This window comes from Uloborus diversus, chromosome 9, assembly GCF_026930045.1.
Source record: "Uloborus diversus isolate 005 chromosome 9, Udiv.v.3.1, whole genome shotgun sequence".
In the NCBI taxonomy this organism is placed as follows: domain Eukaryota; kingdom Metazoa; phylum Arthropoda; class Arachnida; order Araneae; family Uloboridae; genus Uloborus; species Uloborus diversus.
Genome location: NC_072739.1, coordinates 61,246,026 through 61,271,261, shown reverse-complemented (window position 1 = coordinate 61,271,261; position 25,236 = coordinate 61,246,026). Strand labels below are relative to the sequence as shown.

General features: G+C 33.9%; 1 protein-coding gene across 1 annotated transcript in view; it reads right to left on the bottom strand.

Moving 5' to 3' along the window:
• LOC129229427 (muscle M-line assembly protein unc-89-like) overlaps window positions 1–25,236 on the bottom strand; it is a 141,897-nt gene that overhangs the window by 7,799 nt on the left and 108,862 nt on the right. The gene's annotated exons all lie outside the window — the stretch shown is intronic.

Here is a 25,236-nt window from a genome sequence, read left to right as displayed (position 1 = left end):
AATTCAAAACCCTTTTACTGCACTGCATATACTTTCACTGTTTGTAGAAAGTAGTATTATGCATCAACAGAACTAAGTTTTTGAGGAACAAAATTGTTTCTCTTATTATTCCCTCATTTTAGCCTTTTTGGGGTTTATCCACGATTTTTATTATCTGGGGCACCTATGCCACTCAATGGGGTTGTTTCCTTCAGTCAAAAGTAGTACATTTTGTCACTAAAATTTATAGAATAAGCAAAAAAAAAAAAAAAAACATGGACTCAGAAAATACTTTTATTTTCCCAACAGTTATTTTTTAATTAATTTTATAAAATGTCCGATTTTTCAAACAAGGCGTGGTCTTGATGACGTCACAAACAATGCTCGTTGGCGCATCTTTCTACAGCGTTTCCACGTTATGATAATCAAGAAGCGAATTAAAATTGTACTCTGCGCTTGCTACCAACCATATCGTTGCCAATACACGTGAGTAAAGATGCGAAGTAAATATTTTGTTCTGTGAATGGCAACACTGAATGGCATTTCATCATTTGTGATGTCATCGGCAGAAGCTTAAAGAATGAAAGCGCATCGATTTAAGTAATTTTTTAAAAATATCAAACTTAAACAAATTATTTAAAAAATGGTCAGATCCTGTTTTTAAGCATGCTCTTTCAGATAAAAATACTTTTAAAATTTTGAAAACGACCCTATTCTGTGGATAATCGGGAGTTTACTGTACTTGTATTATACACTGTAAAAACGATTCAGAAACGTTCCTGGAAAATAATGGGCAGCTGATGTGCCCAATTTCTTCCAGTAACATATCTTGGAAAAACCAGGAACGCTTTCCGCTAAAAGTCAGTAACCTTTCTGAAATTAACCTTGAAACTTTATGAAGAAGTGCGAAATCTTCCCTGTTAAAGCCAGTCATGTCTCTAGAAACTTCTGTAAAAAATAAGTAGGTTTAGTGTAATTGATTCAAACCTTCTTAATTTATCAAGAAGGCTCCATAAAATTCAAAGCGAACATGGCCAAAGCTTTGTAAGAAGGAACCAAGCATATCTCGTGCCTGCAACTCCTGCCTTGCAAAGCTGTAGCTATCCATTGACATTTTCGCTCTCATTGAGAGCTTAGTCAACATGGACAAGCCGTAATCAATCTTAGGCCGATACACTTAATAAACACGCTCATTCAATCTTTAAACTGGTTGCTAAAAATATTTTCCACAACAGTGAAAAGTCTGCAAGCGTGCAACTTGTAGCGATTCAGCAAACTTTTTTGTGAAGATACTTGTTTTTACGGGGAAATAGGTGAAAACGTGTGAAATCCCGAGACGTTCCACGGAAATAACCAGTAACGTTTCGGAATTTTTTTACAGTGTACGTAAAGGTTCTCGGAAGTTCAATTTCTAACGCACACTCGAAAAAAAAGCTGTTTGAAAAGTTCATTGTACCTTTAATTAATAATACGTAAGGGATGTTTAAAATTCCAAGTGTAGCATCATATTACCCTCGCAACAGTTCTTTTAATCATCACAAGCTCTGGACTTACAACTAGGCCATCCCATACATCTTTGATAACATTTTGGGACCAAAACTCTGCTTTTCCACCAGTAATTCTTCTAAAATAAAACTTAATTAAATTGCTACGAAAATTTAGAGCTCTGTTCCATTTTCCCGCTTCATTTCTTTCTTTCTTTCTTTCTATGAAAACCAGCATAAAACTGCATTCTACCGCTTCACTTCATCATGCTCTATTTTAAAATTTTATCTTATTTCTATAAAAGACGGAAGTTAATTAACTTTTTCTTTTTAAACGTTATATTAATTATGAAATTATTTATTTGAAAGCTCAAACAACATTTCTCAGGCTATTTAATAAAGTATGATTTAAAACAGGAAACTTCATTTCTGAACAAGTTATTTTGCTTCCAAACAGAATCAAAATTGCTTTCTATAGAGGCCGGATTATGTATAATGTACTTCAACATCCTTAAAATATGCATGCAAATAAGCAGTAAGTACAGTCGACTCCCGCTACAACGCGATCCGACTTACGTGAAATGGCTATAACGCGAGTTTTTCAGGAGCTACGAATTTTTGAGCTAAAGCGAATTTCTCGCTTTCAACACGAAAATATTTGGAAAGGAATCGTGATGCTAAGTTTAGGCTTTGTTATTGACGATTAAACATTGACTTCGTGAATGTACTTTCATCTTTTCAGCATCACTGACTGCGCAAGTTCAGCACACCGCACTAAAACGTAGCTTTATTAGTGTGCATGTATCACCACTCCTCATTTTCCTTTATTTTTTTCTAAATATGAAACGTGGTGAAATATTGTGGCACCTAGGCATGCTTCTTCATCTAAAATTTGAAGATGAAAAAGAAAAGCGAAAGTTTGCGACAATTTAAGAAAAGGTAAAGATTCTTGATACGCTTGATCAACTAAAACGTGGGTCAAAGGTAGCATGACAACTGGGAATCTTTCATACGTATAATTAAAAGTTAAGAGAAGGCAATCCATATAAATCCAGACCTTAGTTTTAATACGAAGCTCGCAGAGTACTGTTTAAGCAAAATGCAAACAACATGAAATTGGAATCTACTCTTATATTGTAGATTATAGAGACAAGGAAAGAGGAGTGTTACCATAGATGTAAACGTTATAAAAGTAAATGTGAAGCAACTGTACTTAAAAATGTATTAGAATGACGATCAGATTGCGCAACATAAATCATCATCTTCAATTTTTAAGTTATAAATGCAACTCATTGTATCTAATGTATAGTACTCTTACAGTGCAGTATTTTATTATTACTACATACTTTACGTACCGTATTCTTTTATTTTTATGTCTCTTTCTCCCATTGATCATTGATTTTGTGCATCGTAACAGTATTTTATGTCGAATAAGGCAGCTTTTTAAAAAATATGGTACAAATTCAGCTCTTTATGTAAGAAACGGTAATATATAGTTGAAAACTGGTCTATAAAACAGTTTAAAAGGTGTTTAAAAATGTCTAAAATGATGGGATATGGTAATAAAAACATCTTAAAAACAACACTTTTCCACAACGCGAAATTTCGACCTACGCGAGGAGTCTTGGAACGCATCCCTCGCGTAAGTCGAGATCCAACTGTACTTAAAATAAGCACTAATATTTTTTTACTAACTTTAGAAAAGTAATCACATTTGAATAAAAACGTTTGACCATTTTCTTTTTGCATTTTGTTATTGAGGTCATAAATTTTTATTAAAACAATTCTTTGCAATAGTACATTATTTTCACTAATACATTTTACTTTTATTGCAATAAATCAAAATCTGGATGTCTGGATATCTGTGACGCGCATAAGTGCCTAGGTCGTTTGGCCGATTTTAATGAAATTTGGCACAGAATTATTTTGTAGCATGGGGATGTGCACCCCCATGAAATCGAAGCGATTTTTTGAAAATTCGATTTTGTTATTTTTCTATTCCAATTTTAAGAACATTTTCCCGAGTAAATTATCACAACGTGGAAGAGTAAATTAAAAAAAGCAAATTGGCGAGAATTTCATCGTCAATTGTTTGTTATGTCTATACATTAGATACAAATATACAGGCGAACCAAATGACCTTTTAATTTTCAACTACGGGCAAAGCCGTGCGGGGGTGCCACTAGTATGAAATAAAGAAATAGTATCTTTGTGCAGAGAGGGAAAGGAAATATCTGTACCTCAAGGAGCCAGATCATAGTAACTCCAAAAATTGCAATTTTCCGTTTATTAGTGTATTAGCTGTAGAATCCTATTCCGCATCGAGCCAGATGAACGTAGTCCAATGTAATTTTTTACCAGTGTTGAAAAAGGTCATGTCCCATCCTTTGTATGCGGCAGACAAACGTTTTCTCGCTCTCCTGTAATGTAGTGGTTATGTGGCTTACGTTGTTCTGGATCTGAGGTACAGATATCACAAGGTTGGTTGCAATTTTTGTCGGATATCTTTTCGGAAGTGTGTGTCGGATATAATCACTTCTTTTGCGTTGAAAAGAGATTCCTTGTAATCCCGAAACACGTGAAAGCGTTCTCTGCAATTTTAGCGAATTGACGACGCAATATTTCTTTTTACAAAATCAAAGTAGTTCTTCAAGGATTTCTTCAGCTACTTATAAGAGAAAATTTTAAAAACCAAACTGAAATGGCGTTATAGTTTTGCAAATAAAAAAACTCAAAAACTAAAACACCTTAGCCGAGACAAAAACTGTAATACAAGGTCACTAACCCATACCCCCCCCCCTTTTTTTTGCAATCTTTTTTTAAGATAAAAACAAAATCTCTGTAAAACGGTCTTTTTTGTCTACAATCTGGGTTCGGTAGAAGTAACCCGTCACAGGTAATTTCACTCACCGCAAACTATTATTATTTATTTATCTTTTTTTTTTTTTGCACTTTTTAACGTATAATTAATAGTTAATGCTACAGTATGCTTAAACTGCGGAGTATTTTTGTTTAAGTTATAATTCAAAAAAATATATTACTGATATTTCAGCAGTAACTTTTCAAATTCAAGCCCTTTTTTCTTCATAATATTCAGACGGATAAATGCAGGGGGGGAAAATTAAAATATTGAATAGAATAACTTAAATTCCCCAATGTAAACAATTCAATCTGAATAACTAAGTAAATTAATAAACAATTAGTTAAGGAAGATTTGTTGCAATGTTCTGAAAAAGCACATAATTTTTTGCTATTCCATGAAGAAAAGGGGGGGGGGGGGAATATGTATATTTGCTTTTCAAATCGTGTTCATAAAAAGAAAATTTAATAAATAAATAAAAATAAATTTAACAAAAAGTGAACGAATAAATAAGGCAAACACAAAAATAAATAAAAAATAAATAAAATTTGGAATAAAAGAACACTAACATTCTAACCAAAAATGAAATGATTCGTAACTTCGTAACTTTTCCTTTAAGGTGAAAAATAAAGCATTTCAAGTTTACTGAGATAATCAATCCCTTACATTTGTCATTGTTAGATGTACTGTGAATTGCATTTTGTTCTCCTTGAGTTCTTTCCGATAAAGAGTGTTCCAAGAAAACCACATTTTGGATCCTTTATTTATACAAAGGGCTGTACATATAAATGATGCCACACTGTTTTTTCCAAAAAAATCGACTCCCCTCCGCCGCGTCGGGGGGGGGGGGGGGGGGGTTACACAAAATTTTAAGTAAAAAAAATTACTTGGATTTTGACGCCTTAAATTCAAAGTATGATTTTTGCAACCACGAATTGAGATAGGCCCCTACCCCTACTCATTGGGTTTCTTGTTTCTACGAATGGGATGGAATGGAAATGACCAAGAAATTTGCACCAGTCATAATATGACTGATGATTTTCTAGAATAGGTAATACAAGGGACATCCGTATAGAAAACAAATGGTGATTAGGATGCGGTAATAAAGCTTTTATGACTGAGATATCCACTAGTACACTTATCACAAAGATTATTTACAGCGTATAACGTGATGCATTTTTATTCCTTATCAACCTAAAATGATGGGAATTAGTAATCTGAAATTTTTTTGTCTAGATTAAGTTTTGCTTTTTAACTTCATCTATACAGATGTATTTCTTTCTCCTGAAAAAACGTAATTTTATTCAAAAAATCCTTTTTCTTTTTTAAGTCTGCGCTTTGAATTTGAGTTTGAGTTTTTAAGTCTGCTTGAGTTAAGCCATGAAACAAATATGAAAAAAAAAAAAAAAAAAATCAACCCATAGACGATTTGTAACTCGAAAACTTCGCTCTCTAAATAAATATTTAAAACAACCGTCGTCATGGCAATCTGAGAAATCAGAGCAATATCAACTTTGGTCAAGTGAAGAATAAATAAAGTAGTTTGTGTGATGTGATGTTGTATTCGGATCCAAGAACTTTGACGAATGAAGCATGAAGTCAGACACATTTTTTTCTCCCAGTGCAATCTCACTAAAATGATTGTAAATTTGAGTCAATTCAAAAAGAAAAACAAAAGGAAAAAGGTATGATGAAATGAAATTTGAGCAAAAATAAAATTTTTAAACAAAAGTGAAAAACTCGCCAAAGTAGCAATAAACGTAAGATTGTGGCAGAACTCGCTTTAAAGTAACAAAGCATGGCAGGACAAGCGTCAAAAAAGCACGGAACAGGCTTGAAGAAATGCCCGAGAGAGACGGGTATGAAGGAAAAAACAGGTTTTATGGAATGAAGATCTAGCAAGGTAAGGACGTTCGGTGAGTAGAATGGAAGTTCGAAAAGAAGTTGCCGCCTAGCAGCAAAATATAAATAAAAGCAACAACTCAACACAGCTTCACCTCTTACAATCGTCTGCATCCTTAAGGATGTTGACCTCATAACACCGCCGCGGTAGAAAAAATAAATAAACAAAATTTGAGCAGCTTTTGTTGTTATATTATTTACGCTCTCTCTTCTTTTGTGAAAGGGTTTTCTTTGATTTTTTTTCCGTTTGATTTTTTTTTCTTCTGAGCTTTAATATGGAAGTGTGGGGAATCAAGGTCAAACTGTAGGAGTCGGAAATTGTCGGGTGAAACAGGTGACATGACTAGTATAATCATATAAAGGGGGAATCCGGGTACATTCGTCCGTTTTTCTACTTTTCATTTTTTCTCTCATCAAAAAATCAAATGAGCCAGGGAAGTAAAACCGTTCATATCATTCCAAAGACAGAGCAATGAAGACAAAAAGTTTACATTATCAAAACTCCACATATGGGAACAAATAGTTCAAATTACATTGTTACGTACTGAAGAACAAGAAATAACGTATAAATTATAAATAAAATGAGTTTCCAAAAACCAAGATTGAAAATCCCACATAACTACCCCAAAGCGCTTAAGTAAGTAAAAAACCTCGAAATGATAATAAAAGATAAAATTATTTGTTGTTGTTGTTGCTTATCCTCTTTAGAGATCTAACATAAGTTAGATCAACTCCTGTAGGCTGTTGACTGCCAAAAAATCAATGGCTAGTAGGCGATCAGTTGTTGAGTCCACCTTTGAAGGTCCTATAAAATTATTTAGGCAAATGAATCCAAACTTTAAATAAAAACATTGAAGCAATTAAAAAAACAAACACTACTTTAAAAAATCCTTTGATCCAGTTCGACCAGGGCTTTTTCGCATGGGGGGGGGGGGGGGCTCAAAATTTATAGATCCAGGCCTGAATGAACAGAATGGTTTTCTACTCTGAGTTTCATTAAATATTTCTCATCATCCCCATTTTTTTTTTAATGTTCACTTCATTAACTTTTTTATAATATTTTTTAACAATGTATTTACAGAGGTGAAAACGCAATAGAGTACTTTTTGAATAGAATATTATAAGAGAAGCAGCATCTGGAGGAAAAATTGGTTAAAGTGGAACCCCTGAAAATCCCGCTCACTTTTTAAGTCCCACTATATGCAATATCAGCAGTTGCATACCGCAGTTCATCATACATTTTCACGAAATTCAATTATGAATTCAAATTATCTCGAAGATGTCCTCTTTATTTCCAGAATAAGATAATAAACCTTTACAAGCGCTTTTTAGGCACAGTTATTTTTATAATTAACTGAACAAACAATTTCATTTAAACTGAGAAATTAAAAGACGAAGACTTTTATTAAATTGTTAAAATATTTCAAATTTATTCTTTTATTTTTCTGTAGGTAATTTTTTTCACGATTCAGAAGAGAGACCAACTGAGCTGAGACTGTTAAAAGTTGAGGTTCACTACGCTAAAAATGCTGATAAATCTTTTCCTATTAGGTTTAGGCGTTTTCAACCGGGCTCGACGGAAAGAATTTGTTAACTGGGTATTTTTTACTGGCATTCCAATGATACAAATGTCGAAGCAATATGGTTCTTCCTCCTCATGGATAAGTTTGTATGTCATTTTTTTGGATTTAAATTGGAATAAAAAAGAAGGAAAAAATGCTTCGAGGTGTATCAGAACCTGACTCAGGGTATCAAAAAAAAAAAAAAAAAAAAAAAAAAAAAAAAAAAAAAAAAAAAAAAAAAAAAAAAAAAAAAAAAAAAACGTATTTCTGGAACTTTTCCAATGGTAAAGAGGCGACCGATAACTATACAAGCAAGCACAGAAACTCTTTGTTTTGTTTATATAGATACTACTAAACTCTCTTATCTTCGTAGATATAAGATTAAATAATAAGAATCGCAACATTGAAAGTCGTTAAGACTTGTCATTGACCTTTAACAACTGAAGCGAACGCAAATCGATCGTTATATTCATTAATGAAAGAAAGTTAGTTGCAGCATGTAAATAAACAACGCGTAACCGGCGGCGACTTTTCAAATCATCAGCATCTACTGAAAGGTCGAACACTCGACCTTGCAATAGGCGACTGCTGTTTCACCTGGCTTTCAGATGCATTGGACAACGCACATGGGCAAGTGTTTTATATTCATTAGCGCATTTATTTATTTATTTATTGTGCTTCTGCACAGGACGCTCTTGAAAATTTTTATTTTTTCAGCAGCTAAAATGGCGTTTCATCACCTGCGGAACTTAATTACGAGAAGTCACGTTTTATGAAGCAAATGAAAATATTTCTGGGAAGCATCATGATTTTAAATAGAGGAGCTCGTGTGTGATGAAAAGCATGACAGCAATTGATTTGCGATAGGACGGTTGTACGTTCAATTCCCGGTGTTGCAAAAATTGCTAGTGAAAGCAAAGAATGATGAGTGACATGAGAAATAATGTCTTAAAACTCATCGAGTTATTTTGGCTATGCACCGGTCGTAGCGGCGACAAAAATTTCTGTCACGCTCTTTTGCGTGCTCATTGAGCTTCTTTCACCACCGAAGGTTTCGGGATTTAGAAATATAGTATGACTCCTTTTTAACGATTGTCAAGGGACTGGAAAAAGTTATCGTTAAATTAAGAAGCATAGACATTCAATGCAGTCAAATCCGGACCAGTGAAGTGTATCATTGATTGAGGAAATAGTCAAATCGGGTAACGTCAAATCGAAGTTACACAATTCAATTGTTGCTACTATAGATAGCCAGTGGTGGATCACGAGGGGGGGGGACGATTCCCCCTCCCAAAAAGGCTTAATTGTGCAAAAAATTTCAGCGAGAAGTCCAAAGCTCTTTTCCTCTTTATACCACCAAAGATCGTCGAGAATTGCGTTTTTAAAATAAAACTTTTTGGGGAAAACTCAGACCCGGATCTTTGATTTTTCCGGGACGAGACAAAAGCTTAAAAGTGCTGCCCATTACCATCTTCCTTCAAGTTTCTTTTTGGAGCTTCAACGAAAAAACATAGAAATAGGGGGAATTTGCCAATTTCCAGAAGTATCCACCCGGTCCAAGAGCTCCGGTTGTGCCCTAGATCCGACACTGGGAGACCCTGCAAACACATCTAAGTTGCGTGCGAATATTAAACAGCTTAACCAACTAACTATTCCATAACTAATTAAAATTTTTATTTGCAGCTCCGGCTTTTGTTTTTGATCCCCAAAAGAGCATGGATATGGGTCCTAATCTGCCACTACACGACTAGAATAAAATTGTCCAGCCGAGAACGTTATGATACTCTTTGCGGTCAAGTGACATTAGCTCTTTTTTCTAAGATTATACTTCATAGGATCATTAACTCTTATTTCGCTCTTTTTACACTGCTCATCGGAATCACTTCATCGCAGAAAACGGCTTTGCACTGTTTATTAGAGCACTTCTAATAATCGGATCACCGTTCCACGATTAGCTGAAAAGAGCGCGAGCATGAATGATTTCACACTGGACCAATTACGATCTGCGACGAGTAGCAATTAGGAAGTAGTCAATATTTTGTGTGGATGGGAGACAAAGAATGCTCTCCAATCCTTCAATATGCAACGCAAAATTTTAGAAATGCAGAAAATTTCTTATGGCTATTTTACAAGTTGTTAAACGTGAGATCTTCCTACAACGGAATATTCAATGCAATATCATATATGAGAGATGTGAAGTGAAAGGAGAGGTTTTAAACGTCTTAAAAAGTTATTTTTGCTGATTAAAAATGCAGTACTCTTGTCAAAATAATTTTATTTTTGATTTCCATTTCTGACATACTCAAAGTCCTCTTACAATAGGCTTCCCGTTAACGTTACGCTTCCCTAGAATAAACTCAGTACGTTTGTTTAAGCTAATACCATTTATGGCAGTGCACTTTAACTTTAGTGTACTTGCTATCTGACGAACGAAAAATTCACGGTTCAAAAAGATATTTCTACGATTATACATCAGGGTGTCCGAAAAGTCCTTGGCACAATTTAAAATTCATAGAAAAGCAGCAAATTATCGTATGAATGTTCGGTTGCGCCAGAATACTTCCGAGGTTCAAAAACTTTTTTATGACATCGTAATCAAAAATAAATAAATAAATAAAAAATAAAAAAGGTACAATTATAAACAATCACTGCATGATCGCAGTAGGAAACCAAACAACATGTGAGGTGTTGAATCATTTTATCAAACAGAAAGCAATACCTTTCAAACCATAGTTCAATGTGTGTACCGTTTGTGGACCTGGGAATAACTTGGGTACCGTTTAAATGCGGTCGGAGCAACATATGGCGCACACATTTAATTCTGGTAATGATAGGCATTGTTTTCTGTTTAGTAAAATGATTTTAAAAAAAATTAATTTGAATTTTGACATCTTGAATTCAAATTATGTTTCTCGCAATCACGAGTGTGTGTATGTAGGCGTGTGTGTTTGTGTGTGAGGGTATGTGTTTGTGTGTACGGGTTATGTGTACGTGTGCGTAGGCATGTGTGTTTGTGTCTGTGTAGGCATATGTGTTTGTGTTTGTGTGCAGGCATGAATGTGTGGGTAGTTGTGTGTATGTGTGTGTGTATGTTTTTGTGCAGCATCGTGAGGAGCCCGTCGACGGGGATGGTGCGGGGGGGTGGCGGTGGGAAAAATCAAAGGAACGTCAAAAATAGTCAAGTGAGAACAATAAGCAATCGTGATTGCTCAAAAACTCACATGATGTTTGTTTTTCTTACCGGGACGATACAGCGATTGCTATATATTTACTTTTTTTTTTTTTTTACAATGTCATAAAAAAAGCTTGAACCTATGAAATATTTTGCTGCTGTGGAAAATCTCCATAAAAATCCTCGAGTATACCTGAGCGCAATAGGTCGCTTTTCGATATGCAAATTTCCTACCTGTCGGCTCAATTTAGTTAGCTGTCTTTCTGTTAATGTATTGTGGATTCAATTGGTTTTTGTAGATGTTGGTCGTCTCGTGGCAGATCGAATAGCAAGGGCAATTTGGAAGCCCTTTCGTGCGTAGAATTTGAATAAAGTTAAATTATGTTTTTAGATAGTTGCATTAGCAATTTCTTTAGCTGCCGTGGGCAGTTAAAGGGTAGTAGCTGCAAGTTTTTCGTTTTTTTTTTTCCATTTTTGTCATCTATTATACGTAAATTTTACTGTACAAGCTTGCTTATTTGGTTTCCGCTTGAAAAAACCGTAGAAAAGTGTTTATATTGAATCCAAAATGCGTTTCTTCAAATATCTCGAAAATTCATTTCTACAGATCCTGCTGTTTACCTGCCTCACGGCAGTGTGGCGCAAACCGCATATTCATGCGACAATTTGTTGCTTTTCAATGAATTTTTGAAATATGTCAAGGACTTTACGAATAATCTGTATTTTCTTTAAAAAATTAAATTGAAAAATGTAGTAGCAAAATGAAAAATCCTAAAATTTTGTAGCTAAATAAATACCTCCGTGACAGCCTTAAAAATGAAGTTTCAGGGGTATAACTACTATTTTCACACATACTTGCAGCTCAAATTAAACAAAAAACGGAAATTCCAAGCCAGAAATAGAAGTTTTTGAAAATTTGCTTCTTTGCGTCATTTATCTTAAATGGATTTAATAATTATTGTCTCTTAAATTTACAGAAGTTTCTTAAACTTAGAGAAAACTTTAAGAGTGTTTCTTCCTTTTTATTCCAAACAGTAGAATAAAACTAAAAAGGTGAGTGAGTCAGTTTAAAATACAGAAAATGTCGATTGAAGTCAAACCTTAGAAGACTAAGTCATAAATAAGCATTAACAAAAAAAAAAAAAAGGACGGTCGGGGGGGGGGAGTTAAGCTTCTAAAGTCAGATGATTTCAACCTAAGCAACAATTTTATTATTGTGTTTTGAAATAGGTACCAGTCATGCGACCTTCAACGCAAGAATCATACTTCAAAGATATTTTTCATCCAAAACCAAAAAAAAATACAATTTCGAGTGGCTTGCCGGCACGTGATTAATTAATAAATACTTTCAGCCGAGTTTTCTCGCTTCAAGCTATGTCGCTGGTCTGTAGCATTTGGGTCAAGGATCCAAGATGGCCGCAAGACATGGTTCGTGGTTGTGGAAATATGTTTGTCAATGGACTGATCCTGTTTGGATCAGCCGAGGAAGATAAGGGGTGCTGAAGACATGAAAAATAAGACGATAAGAGAACTTGTCAAACAAAGCATTTTGGAAAGTTTAAGCATAACCATTTTACGGTATCAATAAATAAATAAATGAACAAAATAAACAAAATTCGAACATATAAGTGAAATCAAATAAAGTAGAAACAAAAGTAAATAAAATAAAATTAAGTAAACAAAATAGAATAGAAAAAAAAATTCATTAATAAAATAATTTGATCACTTTTAAAGAAAAATATGCAGCTAAACGTTCATTGAAAAAGCTTTAGTGTAGTTTAGGGTAATTCTGAGCCATGCCGGTTAACGTTAGGTCACTTCAAAAATTTTTTTTAGTGCATTTGACTCAAAAAAAAAAAAAAAAAAAAAAAAAAAAAAAAAAAACTAGAAAGCTCAATATTGAACTCTCTTAAGATTATTAAGTAAGTTTTCTACTCCTTCTAGAAAAAAAAATAAACAAACAAATAAATAAATATAATTTAATAAATAAATAAAATTAAATAAGAAAAAAAATGCCAATATTGTGCAGAACGCATTGCATCATTTAATCTGCGAGTTTATGAGATACTGAAACTATTTAACATAATTGGTCAGAATATTAAAAGTGGAAAATTTTAATTTGAATTAGTTGGATTCCTAGAATTTTATCTTAGAAAAACAAGATATTCATATATGTAGATAATTAAGGGAAAAAAATCAAAGACTATTCGATAAGGGAAAAAAAGGGGGGGGGGCTAAAACAAGGCTTTTAAATTCTTTTTTCTTTTTAATGGGCGAGCAAAGTCTGTCGATAAAAAAAAGTCTAAATATGGTTTTTTTTTTTTCAAATCTCATTTTTCCTTTTTAATGAGCACAATTTTTTTTTTTTTTTTTAAGTTGCAAAAAGTAAACCACAAATTTCTCTCTCAAAAGCACAATAAATATCAAAACATTCCACTAAAAGTAAACAGCAGTTCTGAAGTATACATAAGAACTTTCCCAATCATATAAAAATTAGTAAAACCACCCACGAAACTATGATTAATCGTAAATCGTACATTCCACTTTTTCATTTTTTAAGGTTCAACAGATCGGATGTTACTTTCAGCACTCAGTTTACCGGAGCTCTGACTCAACGCTCGCAGCTGTTTGACACAACACGAGAAAAAGCCGGAAGGCGAAAATTTAACGAACTTTCCACTTCAAATATCACTTTGAGTAAAATTCCAGAGGCGTTTTGTGTTTGCTACGAGAGAGGAATACATTATGCAGCCAAATGACGACGAAATTCAGGTGGATGTTCTATGCCGCGATTGCGTATGATAACTTTAATTGCGAGTAAATATACGGTAGTACAAGAGTTTGTTAGCTTTTTAAACACTGCAACCCACTTTTAAGAAATCTCATTCAAAGGGCACTGTTTTTATTTTTCTGAGATGACAAGATAGAAAAGAAACAAAATGCATCTTTTTTCCTTTTTTTTTAAACTTCACATTTAGGGGTCGTCTATAAATGATGTCATGCTTCGAGGGGAGGAAAGGGGGATGGCATGAAATTGCGATAGTTTTTGGCAAGGGAAAGGGAGAGGGGTTGCAAGAAGTGTGACATAGGGGAGGGTGGCCCAAAGCGGGTAGGTTTTCGAAGAACGCTCGAAAATTGTAGTTTTTGGCTTTTTATCGAAACAATTTTGGTTTTATTTCATAGCAGGGTTATCGAACTTCAAAATAAAAAGTTATTCGTGCATTATTTCAAACCCAATATTTATTTATTATCAAATATTAAAGACACTAGAAAAAGCCGTTTTGCCCTACCAAAGCGGGTAAGCTTATCTAATTGTGGTTTGGTACATTTGCCGATCAAACATAAAATTATAAATGATTATAATAGTTGATTAACTATCTGCCATTATAAAAAAATATATAAAACAGTTGTACTTATCCAATTTAAAGTCAGCACATTTGTTTATAAAACATAAAAAACTAACTGATTAAATAAATAGACTAATTAATTGCTATCCTTAAAAAGAACTTTTTAAAGTTATACTTATCCTATATTGAAGTAGAAAATCTAAGTCAGCACATATTTTAAGAAATTATAAATAAATACATGATTACCCATACCCGCTTTGCCCGACCCGCCTTGGCCTAAAAGCACGTTTTTCATTTCGATAATTATAACCTTAAATTAATAATAAAAAGAACCGGAAGTTTGTATCGTAGTTTGTAGGTGAATAGTGTCGGAATAATATAATATTATTGACAATAAAAAGAATAAGCTGGTCTTCGACTAATCACAAATTACAAAACTTCATTTTTTAAAAAATGCATCTTTTTTTTTTTTTTTTTTTAAAAGCCTGGTTGCGCTATGCCCCTTCACTGCTGCTTTGCTGGGACTGATAATAACCCGGGGGTGTTCGGGTAAACACGACTTACGTATTCATCGCCGCTTACACATCATGGGGGGGGGGGGGGGCATACGAACCTACCGCTTTAGGCCTACCCGCTTTAGACGACCTACCTGCTTTGGGCCACCCTCCCCTACCCCCATTTTTTTTAATTACAACATGTTTAAAATATAAGAAAAATTACTAAGTTGAGAGTTACTTAAAGTTCTAAGGAGGAAATTTTTCTGGGTATGACAATTGTACTAAAACAATACTGCCGTGCTAAGCGCAAAAGTCGTATCTGCAGTTGAGTTCAAAAGTAGAAATTGCCGTTTTAAATTGTGGTGCTCCATGTATTTGATTTCGATGGAAATTTTTAAGATTTTTAAAAAAAAATATTTCTCAGTGGCATATGACCATATAACGTTGCACTTAGGTAAAAAATGTGACAAAGAACTACCTGGTGACCGTAACTCAATTTTGATAAAAAGTGCAGATACGACTTTTGTGCTTAGCACGGCAGAATAGCTAAACGTTTCGGCCCTGTAGACTGTAGTTATTGTAAAGTTGCACAAGCAATCCGTGTAGAATTGTAAGATAGATTTCAGACGAAGACTATATCACAAATATTATTTCAATTACATTAAAGTAAAAAAATAACAAATATCTTAATTTATAAAAAATCATATGATAAAAGTCTTGGTGGTTAAGTGAGGTCCAAAAGATTAGTTTCTGGCATTTTTCTATTTGAATAAAATTTAACGAAGTTCTGAGAAAATGCGAGTTAAAAACTTAGTCGATCGCCCGTATAAAAATAAAAAGAGCTTCAATATATATATATATATATATATATATATATATATATATATATATATATATATATATATATATATATATATATATATTTTCTTTTGTGATTGAAATTCAGACTGGATGAAAAAAAATTTTACTGGTGAATTTTCATATGCAGTAACAAAAAACACCAATAAAATGTTTATGCAATATGTTACATTTCCACACCTCCTTCGATTGAATTTCCAAGCAATCTCCACTTGTATAAAGTAAGTTATGCTTTGTAAAAGTGGTGTGCCTCCATATTTTTTAAATGCGGATTTATTTGATAAATGGTATCGCATGTTAGTAATATCTTTTAGTACTAAAGGGAATTAATTACCTTATTTTTCTAAAGATAAATATCTAATGAAAAATAGTAGCTGAACGCGTGTAATTTTTCTCCGAAAGAACAATTTGCAAGGAACAATATGCTATTATAAGGCATAGTAAAGTCATTTACAAATTCACTTTTACAATGAGCTACCATACAAATACTATGTGGAAAAAAAGTGTGACATCACTTATGGATAACCCCTTATTTAAATTTAACAATCTACACTTCCATTCAATGAAATAAGAGATAATAAACATTAATGAATATGCAGTGCTAAAACTGACATTTTGGTTGAAAAGTTATTATTATCACCTTTTTATTTCTAAAATTAAAACATATAATTTTTTTCAAAATTATACTCATTTTGCGCTCAGAGAGAAATTTTCTGCACTTGAAGGAAGCCCTCGGTACAGAAAGGGAAGTTTTTACTTTTCTCAGGTTTTGTGTTTGACATTGAAATATGTGAAGAAGAATAACATTTCCAGGGGCGCTTCTCGATGGGAGAACACTGTGACCTTCCAAAAGATTCAGCAAATTTTGCCTAACGATTTGACAAAATTATCATCATTCGGCAAAATTTGGAGCTCTGTTCGGCAAAATTGTCCTCATTTGCGAAATTTGGATCTCCATTTGGTAAAATTTTTAGTTCCATTCGGCAAAATTGTCATCATTCGGCGCAATTAGGAGAACCATTCGGAAAAATTATTTGGAGTTCCTTTTGGCAAATTGAGAATTTCCGTTCTCCCAAAAATTTAACTTCGCGGTGATCCTGTGATCAGATCACAAGAATGATCACAGGACAATCAAGATAATCACCGGGACAACAAGAACAGGACAATCAAGAAGACATTACAACAAGAATGATCACTGGGGTGATCATTCTGTACAAGAACGAGACATCTCCAGACAATATTCCTTAAGATATTGAATAGAAGCAAAGGAGCTCAAACAGGCTACATTGCAGGTAAAGAGCGATATAGCTCCTCAATAACTCAATGTATTATTTTGAAACTTAAAATGTTTTTTTTTTTTTAATCACAAGACTCGGTTCGTATTAGAACCAATTATTATTCTAATTATTACTCAAAATCCAAAGCGCATTTCGATTATTATATGCTGTTGGAGCAAGAGCGGGACAGTTCCAATACTTAGCAAATAATTAGACATGGGTAACAGAGTAACCGAATATTATGTTTAAAAATGTCATTGAAATTGCATTCATAGAAGCTATTCAAAATTATTTTACACGTATAGACAAAATCTTCAAAAATCAATTTTTTTAAATGTTTTTTTTTTTCTTTTAATTCCTGAAACTTTGCAAAATATGGAGTTGTCCCCTACTTGCACCAAAGTCTTCAATTAGAATCTACGTTCGCCTTGTTTCACAATATTTTTCCTTCCATCTTTTGACTGTAAAATTAAATGTTTCATTAAAGTGTAGCTCGTTTCTATATAATAGCGTGAATAATATATAAAAACAATAAAATAACACAGTACTTTATGTTATTCGCTAAAATATTTGGAAGAATAGCTAAAAGTATTGCATCTAAATAGTTTAATTAATTTTGAAGAAGTAGCCAGGGCTAAAAATAATACCCGATGATGTTATTTTCAGGATTCTAAGCAGTATAAAACCAAGTTTGATTTAAATTAACTAAAATGAAATCTAATGCAGAACTCCCAAAAAATAATCTAACAGTGGAGAGATCAAGGAAATTATCAAACACATGCGTGGAAAAATATATAAATAAATAAAATTAAAAATAAAATTAATAATGACAACATGCAACTTTCTGAGCTTAGTTCTTGCTTATTTTCTGATAAAATCATTATCTGAATCTTTAGCGAGTCAAAAGTTTGTTATTCATTACATAATTGAAACGTATAATACATATATTGCAATGCTTATCTTTAATCTCAATAATAGCATAAATCCTTTGTTCTTAATGAAAATTAGTGTTGAGTCTGGTATAAATGTCTAATAGTTGTGATTATTGTCCTTAAAACTCGTAAATGACCTTAAGAAAGCATTAAAGAGTTACATAAAAAATATGATAAAAAACATGAATAAATAAAAAAAAGAGGTATTAGTAATTGCAGAGGAGATTGCCCGCTCGATCCTTGTTATGCATCACACTCAAACCTAACCGACCATAGCGCCCAATTACAAAGGATGTTCCTTAATCTTATCGTTAACGTAACGTTATTTACCAATACTAATCGGATTAAAATGAAAATCCGTTTCTCTTTATTAGCGACTTATTTCTTTATTTAAAAAAAATGTTTTTCATCATTTAAGCTATTTACATTCAGTTTGTGGAAGAGCCGTCATAAAACGCAGATCGGCTCATCACCGCCATTTTAAGGCCATAAAATACGAGCGGGCTACTATTTAGAGCCGGTTATTTTTCATTATGAGCCTACAGCGTTAGGAGAGGTAGCACTTTAAACGTGCCTGAAAAATAATTAAATATTTTTTACAAAATACATTCATTTTTTTTTTCAATCTGTTGTCTTGTCCAGCCAAATTGTAGGATCAACCTAACCAACCGCAAGAAATTGGGATAGGTCAAGATGATTGTTATTGGTCAGGATGAGACCTCAGAGCTTAGATATTACAATCTTTGGACCAAGATTGTTGCAATCTAAGGTTTCATGCACATCTGCCATGAAACGATGTAGTCTTTTGTCATGTTGCTACCTGGGCTGCCAAAGGAGGATCTTTTACAAAATACATTTGTTGCTCCAAAAGAGATTTGTGCTCCACAAGAGCCCTTATATCACGTCCTAAATAGTTTATCTAGTATTTTGAAGCACTGACTCTGTAGATGTACGTATTTTATTTTTATTTTATGCCCACTTTTTTACTCAATGAGATGTCTTAATAGGTTTGTCGATTCATTGTTTGGATTTTGAAGCAATTTAGAATTATTAAACAATACATTTTCAGCTGTTTCTACATTCATTGTTTTTTTTCCCTTATCTAACCACTAACCATCGATTTTTGAATCAGCACAGAACCTGTACATTCAATACTTCACTACAAATATTAAAACGCCTTGTAGTTATATTTCAACGAACTTGTTACCTCTTTTCCCAATCCCGATATTTAAAGATTCGTTCGTTTCGTGTGCAGATTTCTCATTATTCTATTTGAGGACAATACTAATTATTTTAAGGAAAACTACTTAGCTCACGACGCACACCACAGTAAAATCAAGTATGATGTATGAGTTATAAGTTATAATTTGATAGCACAATCACATCATTTGGTTTAAATAGGGTCAATTGGCCTCTTTATATTCGATGATGCGATCGCTGTCCAGAAATTAGTCGTTCGAAAGGCGCTGTAACCAGCATTGAATTTGCGTGGTGTGAGATCAGTGATACTCGTGACACGAATGTTTTATGCAGACGAAATATCATTTGGATTTCTGTTGACAAACTCTCATGACCAAAGGCACAGACGAAGAATCATACTATTTGAGGTTTCCATTGCTCAAAATTTAAACACCAAAAGGACCCCGCGATGAGATTATCGTTATTTGTGGTTTATATTGTGCATATTCCCAAAGTCAACGATACTACCGTTTCAATAATCCTAGTTATAGTTTTATTGAGCAATTCAATCTAAGTCGAGACCAAATATATCTGTCGATGCAGTTAACTGGCAATTCGTGAGAACAAAGATAGCAGTCAATATAATTATCCAATTTAGCCAAACTCTCAAACGAAACTCTAAAATCAAACTCTCAACACCAAAACAAGTCGAAGTAATAACAATCGAATGACTAAGAAGCCCGAAGCAATTGCTAAAGAATAATCTAACAAGTATTTTTAATGTATTTTTCTTTAGATTAAAGACGTCTGTCTACGCATTCATCTAATTTGGATTTTGTTTGGGCAATTTGTCGAGTGGCCCATCTCGATGCTTTTTGTGCGAAAGAAACAATCAGTTCTTTAGCCTAACATGTGGATGTGACAATTAGAGAACCGACACCTGAATTGCGATAGAGAGTACAACATATGAAATGTAATTAAAGAATAATATAGTAAAAAACAAAGGTATTGAGGTGAGATGAAAGCCAGAATTTAATGTGTACAATCGAACATCACCATAGAGGATTCTCGGTTATATTGAACCGAGGCCTGGGTTATATTGGTCCCATCAAACCCCGTTATAGAGGCAGCTCAGTTATAGTGAACCTTTCCAATGATCTCAATTGAGGTATTGTTATTTTAACGGCATGTAGTGAATTCTTGAGGAAGTGAAATTCCTCTTATAAAGAACTGAAATTTCTATGCTTAAAGCGAAGCTTCTTTTCATTTTTTTATGAAGCATGAACAACCAGCCGCTTTAATGGCCCTTCAGTTAACTCTATACCTTAGATTGAGCATATTTGAACTGCATTTAAATTTTTAGAATTTCTTTATTTCGTTCAGAGAACCTTCAGATTCTTCGAGATTGCCAGAGCCCACCCAACCAAAGATTCTTCCGAGTATCCAGTGAATGTCTTCGGTTAGTTGTTTGGATATTCGTACTTTAGTCCCGTCGAACCTCGTACAGTGGATCTTTCGGTTATGGGGAATCTTACTACTGATCTCAACTTAGGTAATGTTATTTCAAGCGGGTTTAGTGAACTCCTGACAAAGTGAGAGTCCAATTATAATGACATTTTGTTGCATAAAAAGAGGTTTCTCTTCAGTTTTCTATATGGCTCGAGCAGTTGACTTGCACTACCCTTGAATTGCATTTAAATTTTTAGAAATTCTTTATTTCATTCAAAGAACCTTCAAACTTCCCCGAGGTTACCAGAGCCCACACAACCAAGGATGATACAAAGTATCCAGTAGAAGACTTCAGTTAGTTGTTTGGATATTCGGAATTCCATCTGGATTCGCCAAAGACAACAAAGGATGCCAAAATCCTCTTTGGCCACTAGAGCAGAACGATGTTTCGTGCATATTCTCTCACTCCCACTAGCTTGTTCCTGTGGAGACCTTTCTCGATGGTTTTTGCTTATTTGTGAGATGTTACGAGGGGAAAGGTCCTTTGTTTATTGTTCTTCGCTATGTAGATCACTAAGCAACTCGGCTGTCACGAAAGCCCCGAGACACTGCCCCTAGGATACTCTGCTTTGATAGGTGCAAATGAGACAAACCCTTCAATACTGAACACCGTTGAAACTAAATAAATAAAACAGTGCTTTAAATTTCAGAATTCGTACATTGAATACTGTTCAATCAATCAATAAGTTACCTTCGTCAAAGTTAAGTTTAAGGAAGAAATCATTTTGATTTTCGATCATAGCTTTTTTTCAATTTCCTAAAACAAGAAGTTAAAAAAAAAATCTATGCAATATGCTCTAATTTTTTGGTGCAAAAATATAATTTCTAGCGTAAATTGTTGTTTGAATGAAGCTGTTTACGTTTCTTCCGAAGGCGTTGGTGTTAGAGAACTTTAAATAGTTAAAAAATAACCTTAAAGCAATTAAATAAAAAAACTTGTTTTGAACAGGAGTGAAGGGGACTAAGAAGTCTTTAATCGACAAAATTTCTCTAAACCCAACTCGCCTGCTATATCCCGATTTTTGAGGAACTAAAACTTTCCCGTAGAGCCTCAAAGTATTGAAAATCGGGAAATGAGACTTTACATCAACCTAAAGTAACGAGAGAGAATAAGAAATTCTTCTTTTAAATGAATATGTGATTGTGTTTAAGTTCCTATCAAAGTAATTTTGCAGAAAAATTGAGATTTTCTCAATTCTATTTAATTTGAATGGGAATCAAACTTTCCCGTAGAGTCTCAAAAAAGTACTCAAAATCGATAAATGAGACCTTACATCAACCAAAATTAATGAGAGGCAATAAAAAAATTCTTCTTGCTCCCTAAATAAATATGTGTTTGTGTTAAGTTGAAGTTTACATTGTTCCTATCATTTTTTTTTACTTCCTTTTACAAAAAAGGAAGTATTGTTCGTAGAAAAATTAAATGAGAGTTTTCTCAACTCTATTTTATTCTTAAATTTATATTATAAAACACCGAAACCAAATGAAATTAAACGAAACTTTACTATATTAACGAGTTAACGAGATTATAGATCATTAACTCATAAACCTAATTTCGTCAATATATTATTGTTTTAATTGAACAAATAAAAATAAATTTTATTGGTTTTTTATAACTCCAGCATTGCGTTTTGAGTGAAGCCAGCGGAAATTAATTCCTGGTTTAAGCAGAAAACGTTGTTATCAAACTCGAATCAGAAGGGAAAACATCTCATCGTATTGGAGGATTTATCGCTTCATCAGAAAGATTACTAACGGATAACAATCCACCGAAGAGTGCACTCATGATTGTGAATAGCAATGCGAAAGGCAAACATGCCTTGTGAAAGGTTATAAACTGCTAGTACTAAAAAAACTAGCAAAAAGACATTAAAAGCGACAGAAGAGTATAATTATCACACATTCTAGACTTTATGAAAAATTAATAGATGAGTACTTCCAAAATACTGGTAATATGCTGCATCAATAGAACTAAGGAACGTTCAGAAAGTAATTTTTGTCCTGCTTCCTTGAAAGAAGATAGTATTACGTACAGAAATTTACAATACCAACAACAAAATAAAAGCACGTGGTTAAATTGTATATTGCTACATAGTCGCCATCGTGTAGGATATTCATTGTCACACTATGAAATCAATTTTGAGACAACATTCTAGCACAAATTGGATCCCAACGATTTCAGGATGTTCTTCACAGCCTGTAGCACATTTTCATTGCTTTGCTAAATTTTTTTTTTTTTTTTTTTTACCAGGATGGTTTCTTGAAATAAATTTTATAGTATGACATATGTTTCGATGTTGATGATGGTGACTATATAGCAAAATATTCAAATACTTGAATTTCATTATTTGATTTTATGTTTGCAATAAAACTTCTTCGTAAACATCCAGTTCAAGTAATTCGGGAAGATTAGAGTGATGGGTATAAGATAGTCCTTTAGATCTAGTTGATTTATACTGAAGTGTTGTGTGAAGATAACCTATAGACTGCCGGTTACACTTATAAACCTACTAACAGACATTACAAAGGTCATATTTTCAATCAACAAATAAAACACCACCAGTTATGGTGTATGAAGTGCACACTGCAATTGTGCAAAATCAAAACAATCATTTTGATCACGCGTTAACTTATTAAAGCAAATAAACAATCAAAGCACCTTGTTGTACTAACTGGCTAAACATTTCAAATATGCAAACTCTTTTTCAATGACCTGCTGCGACATGAATTTTACTTTCGGCGCCTACAAACGAATCGAACCTTGAAATCGGTGTTGACCCGCTGCCTGAGAAGCGTTGATGAAGGCCAGTGGTGGGGGTCACGTCTTCCAAAGGCCCATTACACGCATGAGGGACTGCGCATCTGGGACTAGTGGTCCGGAAAGAACCTTGTTGGAGAGGGACCGCTCTCGATATTTCAGTCAAGAGGAGCGAGTACCAGAGACCCTGCTCTTCGAGGGGTGCCTCGAGATGGAGTGAATTCTTGAGAAGAGGATCTCGATGGTTGACTGATCTTCGTTTGCTATCTGCAAAGTAGGTGATTGTGTAATGTAAATGAAACTCTGAGGGATAATTTTCTCTCCTAAAATAAAGCCCAATAAGAAAAAAATCATGTCAATCAATTTCCTTACTCTAATCTGATTTCAGAGACATATCCATTAAAGGCTTAACCCTTAATTTGCTATTTTTTAAACAAAATTTTCCGTTTTAGCTTTGTACACTTCTTTATTTCTGTCTCAAGCAAGCTTTCAAAGGGAAATCCTCTTCCGCTACCATTCAACGATTTGTAAGAACTGTACAAGGATAGACTTTTAAGTGTCATTAGTTTTGAAAGCATTTAAGAAAACAGAGAAAACCTGATGGGAGTCACAAGTCCTCATCAGCACAAGGTGAACTCTATCAAACGGGAGATAAAAGAATTGAACGGTTTCGTGAGAGAATCAGAATTGCTGTTCAAACACAGATACTGCAGATTGCCCGGAGAAGAGTATCTATTATTCCAGCGTTTATCAACGTCTTTTTCCTTACCATGGATCGGAAAAATTTGTCAAAATTTTTTTCTGATCATTGTTTTATGTACTTAAATATATTTTGGTTGCTTTTAACTTTTCCAGTATTCAAATATGTGCGCGTCTGTTTGTCTGAAGGAGCATTGCATCGAGAAAAGACGAGCTGAGATGCGATCCAGGCTGAGATCATCGGAGGCAAGAAGGGGGCGAAGCTCCCGGAGTACACCGCCGAAGGCGGCAAACATCGACTCGCCACTGAACTCTCCGCTTCTTTCTCCGAAATAAAAAAACTGCTGTTGACAATTAAAAAAATGTATTTATTGTCATGTGCCACATACTAGTTTTTAACGATGGTACGAATCTCTGGAAATGAAACTGTGCTTAAATGTTCATTCACTAGTCGGTCTATCCAACTTCTGTGTACGCCTCGTAAACATCAATCCACTGCACATAGTGCACCCCATCGGAACTATGGATTATAATAATAAGATTCTAATAATTATTATTTTCATTGTTGTTTTCAATTTCGTACATGTTTTCGAAGATATTTTCAAAGAAAAAGAACAGTTCGCTCAATTTTTTTTTACTCGTAAAATTTCCGAACATTAATTTGAGTATGTATTTGGAACAATAGAATTTATCTGTGCATTGCTTGATCATCGAAACAAGAATATAAACAATCTTTGGGTCATTTCGCAAGATAGACACGAAATACCTCATGTGACAACTCATATAATTCAATAAAAGGTAATAATACTAAAAGGTATATTCAGACTTTCAAGTCAGATAGAGTACACCTAGACGATGGGAAATCAGATAGCAATGCATGGTCGGAAACGCTTTCCTGACGCGATAGTGACGGCAAAAAGCACAAGAAAGACAGGGCAAATTACAGGAGAAAACATGTCTATTATTTTTAAAACAGCAAAAATGCTGGTAAGTTTTTGTCTGGTGTGCACGATAGATGTTGCTACGTAAACTTAAGCATCAGATGACGGTGCAAGCGCTCACACGGTTTTTGTTGCTGCGCTCGCTTTGACGTTCGATCTTCAATGCGCCGGAGATGTGAGGCATGCATCAAGGCCCGCGGTCGTAATTTTATTTGGAATACCTACTTTGATGACGATCGTTGGCTCCTTCAAGTTCCTTTTTTTTCTTCTTCTTCATATT